Below are 12593 nucleotides of genomic sequence, written 5' to 3'. Positions count from 1 at the left end.
GAGAGAGGATGAAGGTTTCTACTGGATAAATATCTATATGAATGAAAGGGGTATGTAAATAGATATAAATATAAGAAGATATAATATATATGATATTGCTTGAGTAAAAATGATGAAATATAGGAAAAGATTAGACATATGAGATAATAAAAAGGAGTCATGATTATGAATCTGTATAACTGGTTTGTGGTTCAATATTGTCTGAACTTTCATGATCCCATTTTGGGTTTTTTCAACAAGAGAAAATACAGTTGTTTGCCATTTCTTTTGACAGCTCTTTTTACAGATAAGGAAACTGAGGCAAATAGTGTTAAGTGACTTGTTCTGGATCACACTGACAGAAAGTATCTGAGGCCAGATATAAACTCAGAAAGATAAATATTCCTGACTTAATTTCTGTACTCTATTCATTGGGTCACCTAGCTGACTGGTAAGGACAGTGATATTTTTGATAATAATAGGAAAATGGGGAAGACAGGAACATTTGAAGGAAATTTAAAAAAAAATAGCTGAATTTTACATGCCTATGGGACATCCAGTTCAGGATTTCTAAAAGACAATTGATGAATAGAAACAGGAGCCCAGTAGAAGGAGATCAAGCCTAGATATATAGGTTTTAGATCCATCAGCATAGAAATGAAAATTGGTTGGAAGGAATATCACTGGCTATTAAAACAGACTTAAGAGAATTTTCTTTTAGGACAAGGATGCTAATAGCCTCAGTGTATTTTTAACCTTTAGTTAGATGATATCTGAAATAATGTATTAAAATCTTAGAACCATAGTTAAAATTGAATATTATTTTATTACTTTTCTTTTGACATGATTCATTAGATACTTGCTATAAAATTATTGATAAAAATCTCATTTCTCAAGAATATAGAGAAATGAATCAAATTTATAATAATACTAATCATTCCACAATTGATAAAGAGCGAAAGAATGTGAACAGTCAATTTTCAGAGTTCAAATCTGGTCCCAGACACTTACAAGCTTACCATTTGATTCAGTTTCTTCACATGAGCTGGAGAAAGAAATGGCAAACTTCTCTACTGTTTTTACCAAGAAAATTCCAAAAGAGGTCACAGAAAATTGGACGTGATCAAAACAACTGAACAACAATAACACAATAGAGATTGGTAGATGTCCTCATTGATTAAGAGAGTTCAGAGTAAGTAAGACATATTGTCCAGTTTGAAAGCATCTAGGTAGCTTAGTGGATAGAATTGGTTCTGGAGTCAAGGAGATCTGAGTTCTACACTAAATTAAGACACTTAGTAGCTATGTGACCTTGGGAGTCACTGACCCCTATTTGCCTCAATTTCTTCATCTATTGAATGAACTGGGGAAGAAAATGGCAAACTACTCCTAAATTTTTGGCAAGAAAACCTCAGATGGGGTCATAAAGGTTCAAATATGACTGAACAACAACCAAAAAAAAGAGTTTTAAAAATTATCCCATTTTAGATAAATCTATCGGACTTATTGAGAAAAATTCCATGACTATAGCACTTCTTGTTTATATAATTAAGGAAATATAATATATATATGTATATAATATACATATACATATATATGTATATTATATATATATATATATATATATATATATATATATATATATGTATGTATGTATGTTTGTTTTTGGTGGGGGGAAACAGAAGAGATTATGGGAATGAAAATCATTTCAGTAGTTTGGAAAACAATGAATACAGTGTCATAAAGAGCATAATGTGCTCCAAGAGCAGAATATGCTTTAGGAATTTTTGATGGCAATTCCAATAGTCTTGGTAAATGCCTTCTACATCCAGAGAGAGAACTGTGAAGACTGAATATGGATTAAAGCACAGTATTTTAACATTTTTGTGTATGTTTATTTGTTTATTATGTTTTGATTTCTTTCTCACGTTTTTCCCCATTTTGATCTGATTTTTTATACAACACGACAAACATGGAAATATGTTTAAAATAATCACACATTTAACTTAAATAAGATACTTTCTGTCTTGGAGGAGGGGAGGAAAGAGAGGGATGGAGAAAAATTTGGAACACAAAGTCTTACAAAAATGAATATTGAAAACTGTATGTGTATTTGGAAAATAAAATGCTTTTGCATTTTTAAGAAACATTTGACTCTTGAGTTAAGATACTTTGCCATCAAGTTTCTAGGAGATGCACCATTCTGCATCTCCTTCTGAGAGCTCTGTAGTCTAGAAACTTTTCACTCTTTGTAAATTCTTTCCTTTCTCCTTTAAACACAGGTTGTTTTTGGCTTTTCCTAGTTTCAATTTAGATTGACTTACTTTCTCAATTGATTTTAATTTAAGTACTCCGAGACTGTCCAGCAGTATCTAATTTAATTCATTACTGTATTTATTTTGTCAAAAAGGTTAACTTTTCCATGCTGTTGTGGCTATATTTTCCTCCCAAATTGATAAAAAGCAAAAATTCCATAAGATGAAGTATGACATTGTAGAAGGCCTGAGTTCCTCTCACTATAATAATCCATGACTTCAATATTCTCAAGAGTAGGATAAACACTACGGAAGATGATTTAAGTATATTAAATTTTTTTCTTTACTCGATGAATGGCAAATACCAAAAATGCCTTTTTAAGGTGCAAAATAATGAAATTGCTTTCTATGTCTGAAAACATCATTCAACTCTGAATATAATTTTGCATTTTATATTATAATCTGAGATTTTTATAATTTCTTTCTTTTTCTTTTAAGAAAACAGTTTGTATCTAAACTTGAGCTAGTTGCTATGGTAATGAGTCAATGTAAATTTTGACTCACACAACATTCAGCTAAAGTATTCATGAGAGGCAGTGGGAGAAGCTTGGAAGAATTTAGCAAAGCAGTTGATAAACCATCATCTGGATAGGGAAAAAAAAATTTGGGCTAGTGTTATTATATGAGCAAGCTAGTTTTAATTTTTTGGCAACTTGGTGGATAGAAAAGAAAGGAAAAAATAAAGGATTGTGTACCAGATAGTAGACAGTATTCTTGTTTTCTTGAATAGCAATCAGTTATTCATGTTAGTGAGGCAGTTCATGGCTCATTGAATGCTAGAAAACCTGAGTTCATATCCAGCCTCAGATACTTCCTATCTGTATAATCCTGGGCAAATAATTAAACCTTTGATTAACAAAGTGAATCCACTGGAGAAGGAAACTGTAAATCATTCCAGTACCTTTACCATGAAAACGCCAAATGAGGTCACAAAAGGTTGGATGTGACTGAAATGACTGAACAATAACAATATTCATATTAGCTGACAAGGAAAGAACCAGGCTTAGGAAAAAGAAAATCAAAATAACATTTGACTTTTATATTCCCTTTAACTAGATTAAAGGGCACTTGTCTTTCGGGTATAAACTGAAGTGTCATGTATATAACGTGGGGAAATTTTGACTGAAATTTATGTTATGCAACGCATTTGGAAAAAAAAAAAAACATTTTCTCCTCAAGCCATGTAGCAAAAATCATGGCTAGATTAATCAATGATTCCATATGCATCTTACTTAAAAGTAAGAAAGCCATGGATCATAGACATGGGTTCAAGACTTAGCACTTCTTGTAACGTTCTCGGGCATATAAGGAGGTTTGAACTCCTAAATTTAGATTCACAATCTAATATTTTTGTTAAACTATATTTGCAATATGTGGGTCCAAAGATGAATTTGGGTGAAATGGAAATAATTAGTAGGGGTAGCATGTACAATAATGAAAGAATAGTGAGGAAGGCACCAAAACACTTTCTCTCTCCATCCTTCCCTCCCTTCATCCCTTCCTCCTCCCCCTCTCTCTCTGTGTTCCCCTTTCCCCCCCCTCTCTTTCTCTCCCTCAATCTGCATGTATTTTCATTTAAAAAATACAAAAATATGCTTCCTGATTTATCTTACAATATTAATTATAATTAACTTCTTAAAAATGGATAGGGGAAAATAAAGATATACTGTTATTTCCTTAATTAGCTGTTTGGATTATGATAATATCAAGAAAAATTTATGAAGATTTAAACAAACTGATGCTGAGTGAAGTGAGCACAATTAGGAGAACATTGTACACAGTAAAAAAGATTCTGCAATGATGATATGCAACTGTGATGAACTTGACTTTTTGCAATGATATCATCCAAGATAATTCCAAAAGAATCATGATGGAAAATGCTATTCATAACCAAACAAATAATTATGGAGTGTGAATGCAGAACCTAAATGTAGAATGTGAAATGTACTATTTTCACTTTTGTTATTGTTAGTTTTTTTTTTTCCTTTCTTGTGCTTTTTTTTTGTTGTTCTGATTCTTCTTTTAGAAAATGCCTAATGTGGAATTTGTTTAATATGATTGTTCTTGTGTAACATATCAGATTGCTTGCCATCTTGGGGAGAGAAAATAAATGGAACTCAAAATCTTAAAAAAGTGAATTTTGAAAACTTCACATTTAATGGAAAAAAAATAAATTACTCTTAAGAAAGAAAACTAAGGATTTTTCAGGGCTCTTGTATCATCATATGCTGATTTTAGTGAAATTATCAAAAAATAAAATAAATATTTAGTTTTAGACTAATTGGTAAGTTTTTCCATCAGGCTTGAGTCTTTGTGACACCATTTGGAGTTTCTTTGGTAAAGATCTTGGAGTGGTTTGCCATTTTCTTCTCTAGCTCATTTTACAGATGAGGAAACTAAGGCAAACAGAGTTAAGTGACTTGTCCAGGGGGATTCAGCTTATTATGTGATTGAGGCCAGATTTGGACTCAGGAAGTTGATTCAGGAAGACTCCAGTCCCAGTATTAACTGAGCTATAAACCTAGCTACTTCCATTTCAGTTTTAGACTTACTAAATCTTTAAAATGAATATCATAAACATTTGAGCCCTTCTATTTATGATAAGCCATTTAGTTAATAAGAAACATGAGGTGTTAATTCATAAAGCACACTAGATTGGTCAATAAGATGTAGAGATATTAATGGAATAGTACAAATATAGGCATTTGTGATGAATGGAAGATTAGACTCAGATAATAATGATAAGTAGATTAGAAATATAAATTAATTTGAATTGAATATTGATGGGAGATGTGTTCAGTGTATCAGAGCTCTGGACCAATTAAAGCTCATGAAAAATCTGGAGTTCACTTAATATGAGTATCATTCATAGAAAGTACGGGTTATGAATGTAAATTAGGGAATATTTAGTGTGGACATGACTTCTGTCTTCAAGCATTTGAAAAAGAAGATTTGAGCTTATTTTGTTGGAACTCAGAGGGTAGAACTATGGACAATTGGAGGGAAATGAAAAGAAGCAAATTTAGTAAAGTGGAATGCTTCAGGAATCTGTTTTTCCCCATCTGAGAACTTTGAATAAAAGCTAGATGGTCACTTCTCAGACAGTGGAAGCTGATTTTTCTGAAGGTCTGAGTTAGACTGGATTATCTCATATATTCATGGTGCTCTTCAGATCTCAAATTCAATGATTTTCTTGCAGCTATGAAATGTCTGAAGAATTTTCATATTCCCAGCCACTGGGGGGATGGAATGACAGGTGATATTATGTGGATACTCTGAAAGTGTCAGCATTGCTTTCTAGAATAACTCGACACACTATCTCCCTTCCCTTTAGGTTGTGAAGATTTTCTTTAGTACTGGCTTTAGGTTTTCCCTACTTGATCTAGGATCATAAAACTAAAATTTTATCATAATGACATAGCTTGAGTTGTGGCTTTTAAAAAAAGATCAAGAGACAATTTTTGAGTAATTTTAAGTATTTTAATAAGATCAGCATATTTATTAATAATATAGTTATTTGCTCATTTCACTTGGAACAAAGATCCTTAAAATAGCACATATTCCTGAGTGTGATCAACTCTGATTGGTCAATTATTAATGAAAGAATAAATATTACAATTAAAAAAACCCCACATTTCCCTAATCTGTTTGAGTAAAGACTATGACCAATAATTCACCCATTAGCCCAAACTTGGAATTTTTTTTACTGTCTTTGATTAGATTTCAACCATCCTGGCTGGTTATATCTTCTAGAAAGGTTTCCCACACCATTTGATTTCTTGATAAGGAAGTAGAAAAGGGGAAAATCCTTGATTCTGATGCAATTCTTAGTAATTAATATGAGAAATAATCATTTCTCACAGAGTATAATTTCACAATTCAGTACATTATCCCCTTCCCCCCAACTAAATTGCCAGTTACATATTTGCAATTGATTCAGGATTGCTTTAATTTGATTTTTAACATTTTAAATTAGGACAATTTTAACAATTTGATTTTTAACATTTTAAATTAGGACAATTTTAACAATTTAAATTAGCAATGCTCAATAGAAATACATTTTAATATTCCCTACCCACCCACCAAAAAAAGAATAAGAAAGGCAAACATATAAAAGAAAATCTGAACTTCTCATGTACAATTTGAATTTTGATGAAACATTTGATTTACTTAATTGAGATGCAACACAATATAATGGATAGAGAACTAGCTTTAGAGTTAGGAAGATCCTGGGTTAAAAGTCACATCTTATGCCTATTAGATGTGTGACCCTGAACAAATCATGTTAGGCCTCAGTGTTTTAGGAAACAAACTAAGTTTAGAAGTTACAGAAAGGGGATTATATTGACTAATGATGTCTCAGTTGTCAAATTCAATGTATTTTTTCTTTTTCTTGCTCTTCATTCTCCTTGATCTCTTTATAGCTTTGGTGGCCACTCACTCTCTCTTTCTTGAAACTCCCTTCTCTCTTGGTTTTTGGGACATCACTTTCTCATCTCTCCTTCTCTGTCTCCTTTGCTGAATCTTCCTCCAGATCACACCCTCTAACTGAAGGTATCGCTCAAGATTCTGTCCTGAGCTCTGCCTTCTGTTCTCCTTTGATAGATCCTCACTTGGGGATCTCATCAGCTACCATAGATTTAATTGCCATCTTTGTTCCAATTATTCTTAAATCTACCATTCCTGCCCCAGTTTCCAATCTCATGTCTCCAATTGCCTTTCAGACATCTCAAAATGGATATACAGTAGGTATCCTCAAAATGTCTAAAACAATTCATTATTATTAATATATTATTTAGTGTTAATATTAATTTATTATTAATAATTATTATTATCTTTATCTTTGCCCTACTCTCCCCATTGCTTACTTTCTCTAATTCTGTAGAGAACAATACCATTGTCCTGGTCCTGGTCTTCTCATTTTAATCCCCCTATATAATCTGTTGCCAAAAACTGTAGATTTCACCTTTAAAACATAACCCCACTTCTCTCCTCTATCTGCCATTCTATTTAATATATTTAATATTTAATATATTTAATATTTAATATATTTAAATATTCTATTTGTGTTACATTTCACTTTTTGCTTATATTTAAAATATGCATTTTTATTTTTTTCTTTACTTATCCATCATTAGCCATTATCCTCATCCCCCACTTCCCACTTCCCCAAGTAGCAGTTTCCTCTTGTAACAAAGATATAAATTCCAAAATAATAAATTAATGCAATGAACAGGGATGAATATATGCTTCATTTTACCATTTTGTCTATTATCTCTCTATTAAATGAAAGCAGATAAATTTTCTTAAGTCTTAAAATCACTATTTTTACTATTTTCACCCAAATTCCAAGTTCTTTCTGAGCTATTTTTCATCTTTTTCTTGTTTTTCTAATGTAATTTTTTCTCTTTGTCCTGCTTATTTTATTTGGTATCAATTTGTATGACTTTAAACATTTCTCCAGATCCATAATTTTAAATAACACAATGGTATTTCATTACATTCACATACCACAGTTTGTTCGGCGATACCCCATAGACATATATTTTGCTTGCAATTCTTAAATACTACAAAGAATACTGCCATAAATATGTATGTGTTCATACACGTGAATCCTTTTCCTATATTCAATCTCCTTAGGATAATATGCCTAATAGTGTTATTGTTGGGTCAAAGAGTATATACAAATTAGTGATTTCTTGAATAGAATTCAAAATTTTTTGAAATTATTGAGCCAATTCATAACTCTAGCAACAATGCAAAACCATGCATAATCTCCCACAAGGATTTCAAAGTTTATTATTTTCCTTTTTTCTCATTTTTTGTTGGGTAGTTATTGAAAATAAATTCTGAATTAAAGAAGGATTATTCATGAATGGAGAGGCAAAGTAGTATAGTGAAAAATAGACCAGTCTGGAAATCAGGAAGGCATGGATTAAAATCCTTGCTATGCATTTGAGATTGTCTACGGAATAACGTAGACTACTACTTACATTCTTAGTGCTTCAGATTACTCTCTAAAGCAGATAAACTAATAATGTGAATTGTTGGTAGAGTTTTTCATAGTGGAAGTTTATTCCACTGACTAAATAATAGGTTACTGTGCTGTTCATGCCCAACTTCCCCTCTTCCCCTGCTAATGGTAATGATCCTAATTAACTATCTTAAAGAAATTCTAATAACAATTCTTCTGTACCCTTTCAACCCATTTTTTCTTGAATTAAAACTGCCAATGCAGAGGTCAAAAAGAATTTGCTAGATTCATCTAGACTCAATTAAGAATGAACGCTTACCAGAATGATAAACTGAGAACTTATTTAAAGTTCAGATTATTTTTACCCAAGGCTTGAATCTAGATGCCAATTAACCATATGAACTGTAATAAACAGAGCTTATTGGCTTCCCTGTTGCAATACACGCGGGAAAACAAGAAAGCAAAAGAGAGATCGCATAATGGGGTCTATTTTTAAATCTCCTTCTAGAATACAAGCTGATTGAACAACTAAGGATAATATTGGCCATGAATCATTTCATCATAATGCTATTCCTAAAGCCCTTTCTATCCTTAAATTATATCTCCCACTTTCCTCAAACATAAACAAACCTTATAATCTACTCATATTTGTACTGCTTATGGAATTAAAGGGTTCTAAACTGTGGAAGTACCTTTGAACCACCATCAGGTCAAAATCTCTTATTTTATAGATGGGTAAACTGAGGCACAGGGAGGAGCCATGTTTTGTAAAGATACAGGGGAATAAAGAACAGAATGATTGATTTTTCTGATATGAAATAATCTTCACCATCCTTCCTTCTATTCTTTATTCTATTTTTTGTTGTTTGTTTAACTTTTTCCTCTTTGGTTTCTCCTATCACAATCCCACTCTCTTTTGTAAGATGATCATATATACCCCCTGAAGATGCATTCCATGACTTTGTTCTGGATCCTCTTTTTCTCTTCGTGACCTAATTGACTCTTATGAGATCAGCTCAACCATGTCTGTACATAGATCATTGGACTTGGAATCATGGAAAAATACAAGTTCTAATTCATCCTCAAACACTATCTCAATGGCCCTGGGCACACAGCTCTTGCTCCTCTCATAGAGACTTCCATTACTCTCACTCTCTGTGACCAGGGAGGTGACAATCCGAAGGGCACAAATTCTGAAAGAGTACCAAGATTTGTCACTTAGAACAGATCCCCGAATGTTTCAGCAAAGCTATAGTATCGTAAATAGAAGAAGTAAAATTCATTTCCATGAATTCTAATCTCAAAATTAATACTCTTTCAAATATGTCATGCTGCCTCTTTTCTATGTCATTTTTATATGGCACCCTACCTCTGGCAACATTGGAAAAGCAGAATTACACTTCATCTGTACTTAAAATTACATTAGTTTGTTCAGTCATCAAATATTACTTCTTTAATATCACAAACTCAAAGGATTTCATTGTACTACGCCGATAGTAGAGGCTTTTGTTTTATTAAAACTGAGTCTTTATATTCCCTTATGTAACATGGCAATTAAAAAAAAAGTCTTTTAAATAAATGGGCTTCTTGTGTGAATTAGCTTGGGAGGGCAGAGAGAAATAGCACACTTTCCTTTTGTCTAGATAGCTTTCATTGAAACCAAATTAGAGGTCATGAATTCAAAGGGCAATGAACAATTAAAGAAAACTGATCCATTGGAGCATCCAATCTCAGTCTGAAACTGAAAAAAATATCTTCCCAACATTATTTTTTCCAGTATTACCTTCACCTTCTTTGGGAGATCCTTTCTTAAAAAGCTATGAACAGTATTAACTTGTGGCCCAATGAATCTTCTTCAGTATATCTATCTATCTATCTACCTATATCTCTCTATATCTATATATAATATCTATATTTATCTATCTATATCTATATATCTATATCTATCTATCTATCTATCTATCTATCTATATATATATATTTATATTGATAGATATACTCAAATTGTGTAAGTGGAAACTTGTCAATCAGGAAAATGAGCATTGATCATGTGTAAGGAAAATTATTTACTTTTGGATGAATTTTGTAAGAGAATACTTTTGTTTCCTGGATCTTAATGAATATTGCAGTAGTAGATTGAGTTAGGATAATGAAGTGGCACAGGGTGGAGAGGAACAGGGAAATTTTCAGCTTCAACAAACAAAAATTTACATGGGTGAAGTGAAATAAAGGATGTCAAACACTTACTAAACATAGATGTTTGCATTTAATTTTATTACTGGAAAATCAAGATGTGATATAGAGATAGTAGTAACTGATAGATAAGATAGCTTAATTGTTCTGTTAGGGTCTTTGCAATGTTAAGAGAATGAGAGGTATTCACAAAAAAATTGAGTGTATTCCTTATGGCAAATTATGGGAAGGAATTGATTAACTTCCCATATACTGGGTAAGCACGCATTGGTTATAATTTGTGTCCCAGGAAGGAATCACAGCTCAGAGATTCAAGGAATCCTCTAGCACATTCAACCACATGCCAAAAAGAAAGAAAAAAAAATTCAGTTATAAGGTAGAATTGAAAGAGACTGATATGGAGGCAATGCATCTATCTTGATTCAAATGTTCAGATCCAGTACTATGAAATGATGAGAATTAGGTGTTCTACATGAACTGATGCTGAGTGAAATGAGCAGGACCAGGAGATCATCATATACTTCAACAACAATGATCAATTCTGATGGACGTGGCCCTTTCCAACAATGAGATGAACCAAATAAGTTCCAACAGAACAGTAATGAACTGAACCAGCTACACCCAGCGAAAGAACTCTGGGAGATGACTATGAACCATTACATAGAATTCACGATATCCCTATTTTTGTCTACCTGCATTTTTGACTTCCTTCACAGGCTAATTGTACACTATTTCAAAGTATGATTCTTTTTGTACAGCAAAATAACTGTATGAACATGTATGTATATGGTGTATTTAAATTATTGGTCAACCTGCCATCTGGGGGAGGGGGTGGTGAGGAGAAGAAAAGTTGGAACAAAAGTCAAAAGGTTTTGCAATTGTCAGTGCCCAAGAGTTGCCCATGTATATATAAAAAAAAAAAAATTAAAAAAGAGAATTATATGTTCAAGAAAGGAGTATATGTATGCTAAGACATGGGAAGTCAATAAGAGGAAGAACCAAGGTATTATGGTATTTGAAATAGTTAATATGTATGCTGAAGTATCCTACTATGAGAGGAAGGACTGGGGGGGGGAGATAAGAATTATGAGCTAGTTACTAGTCTCATTGATGAAGGAAGGAGAGTTTGTGTGATTAGATATGAACAGAATGAACCTCTAAGAAAGGGATATTACTGAGAAAGAATTTGGAAGTGAAAAAAGGGAGTCCGAAGTAATCTAACTAGATCCCAAAGATATCACAAAAAAGGGAAAAGGACCTACATGTGCAAAAAAGTACGCATAGTAGTCCTTTCCATAGTGGCAAAGAATTGCAAAATCAAGGGAATGTCCATCATTTGAAGAATGTTTGAATAAGCTGTGGTTTATGAATGGAATGGAATGATATTATGCCTCAAGAAATAATGAATAGACAGATTTCAAATAAAAATGTTAGAAGATTTGTACCAACTGATACAAAGTGAATAAGCAGAACCAGGAAATCATGGCATAGAGCGTCAGCCACATTGTTTAATGATAGTTCATCTCAGCAGGACAATGATCCAAGACAAGAAAAAAAAAATGTTTTGGAAAAGAAAGTGCTATTTATATCCAAATAAAGAAATGATGGACTTTGGATATAAATTGAAACATTTTTCCCACTTATTTTATTTTTTCATGGTTTATTTACTCCTATTTTTTCTGTTTTTTCTTTTAACAACTGTAGAATATGGAAACATAGAAATATGTTTTACATATCATATGTGTACTCTATGTCCAATTGACTACCATCTTCAGAAGAGATGAGGAGGGAGGTGGAAAAATTGGAAATCCAAAATCTCATAAAAATAAATGCTAAATTTTCCTTAATATTTAACTGGAGAAAATGAAATAATAAATAAAATAAAATAAATATAATAAGAAAAATAAAAAAATAATAAGAAAAAGAATAAAAGATAATCAGATTCTCCCACTTCAATCAGTAAAATAAGAAGAATGAGCAGAGGTGCAGTAAGGCTATGTCATCTGAAAGACAAGTTTCAGTAAAATGGAAAGAGTGTCAGAGGAAAAGAGTTAAGAAATGAAAGGAAATTTGTTATATGTGGATCAAGAATTTCTCAAGGGGCAGTGAAAGTGCTAGGTAATACTTGGTTG

Source organism: Sminthopsis crassicaudata, chromosome 6 (assembly GCF_048593235.1).
Source record: "Sminthopsis crassicaudata isolate SCR6 chromosome 6, ASM4859323v1, whole genome shotgun sequence".
In the NCBI taxonomy this organism is placed as follows: domain Eukaryota; kingdom Metazoa; phylum Chordata; class Mammalia; order Dasyuromorphia; family Dasyuridae; genus Sminthopsis; species Sminthopsis crassicaudata.
This window is presented reverse-complemented; position numbering follows the sequence as displayed.